We start from the raw sequence: 1,395 nt of genomic DNA, 5'->3' as shown, positions 1-1,395 counted from the left end.
CTGTCTTCAGCTAGGGCGTTCTGAATGGCGTTGTATGTTATAATGTCGTCGCAGTGGACTCTAAGTCCACTGTTGGCCATCGATTTCGTTGTGAATTTCCCCACGTTCGGATTTGTTGTCAATTTGTTAATCAGGGGTAAAATTGCAGGCACCAGGGGCAGGAAGATTGTTGGGACCTTGGTGCTGCGTAATGACGGTTGGACTGGCGTTAAATTTATACTAATGGCTGGCTGATGTTGTGTCTGATGGTTGTCCGTCTCCATCTGTTGGCTTTCAGCCTCTATCCTTTGGGGCTCCCTATGTTGGGCCTCCGGAACCGGAACCACACTATTTGACAGTGAGCTTATTTGCCCAGCATCTGACTCCATCTGCCGGGTCTCATGATGCAGCCTTTTCGCGAATTGGCTCTTGAACATGGGCGTGTCCAGAGTGAGGCAGGTGAAGTCATCGTCATCTGTATCCGTTTCGATCGCCGCGCATCTTCTTTTGAGCGGCGAGCGAAACGAATTAGTAGTCAATTTATCCTTTGATATAGGGGTAATGGGCAGGGGCGAGGGCATTTCATTGGCCAGTAGCGGGGGAACGCTAATTAGCCATTCCTTTACCAGTTGAGTTCTGGTACTAGGCCTTGTCTGTATGTTATGCTCGTCCGCCTGAGTCAGAGTAGGCAGCAAGCATTTTCTGCTTCTGCTAGTATTATTGCGTTCAGCTGTCGTCAAACTTTGTTGCTGTTGCTGGTCATTGTTTTTCTTTATGCCGTTTACAGTTTCGGCATAAGTCAGTGTGTTTGTCTTTGTTTTGTTATTGGCGTAGGTCAGGCTAGCTTCGTTCTTGTATGTGTTTGTGTTTTGGTTCGGCGGGAGAGAGCAAGCATCTCTCTTTTTGTCATAAGTGTGTGAGTGCATGTTTGGCGGCAAACGCTTTGGGGCTTGATGTGACGAGCCTCCGTTTTGATTGTGCGCCAAGGGTTCGGCTGCCGAGAGAGCGCAAGCGTCGCTCTCTCTGATGCTTGTGTGAGTTGTTTGCTTGTTTTTGTTTTCGCTAATGTTTTGGCGCGAAAACATATGGGCATAACATTTGTTCTTGTTTTGTTTATGTGCACTTAAATGCTCTTTGGTAAGAGCGAAAGCGCCGCTATTTTGGGAACCCGTTGCGCTTTCGCTGGGAACTATTTTTGTCTGCGTGTTTGTACGTGTATTTGATGGCGGTTTTTCTTGTATGTTGGCGTCTGTTTTTGGTGGGATTGGCGGGTATTTTCTAACATATAAACCCCTGTCCACGAAACGACGCTCGAACTCCAGCACCGTAGCTCCCAAGGAGCTCAGGGTACTCTCTGGCGAGTCCGTCTCCAACTCAGCCAGATCCGCATCCCCCTCTGAGTCGAACATTGGTTCG

This window comes from Drosophila persimilis, unplaced genomic scaffold (genome assembly GCF_003286085.1).
Source record: "Drosophila persimilis strain 14011-0111.01,24,50 unplaced genomic scaffold, DperRS2 tig00000000-arrow-pilon, whole genome shotgun sequence".
Taxonomy (NCBI): Eukaryota; Metazoa; Arthropoda; class Insecta; order Diptera; family Drosophilidae; genus Drosophila; species Drosophila persimilis.
This window is presented reverse-complemented; position numbering follows the sequence as displayed.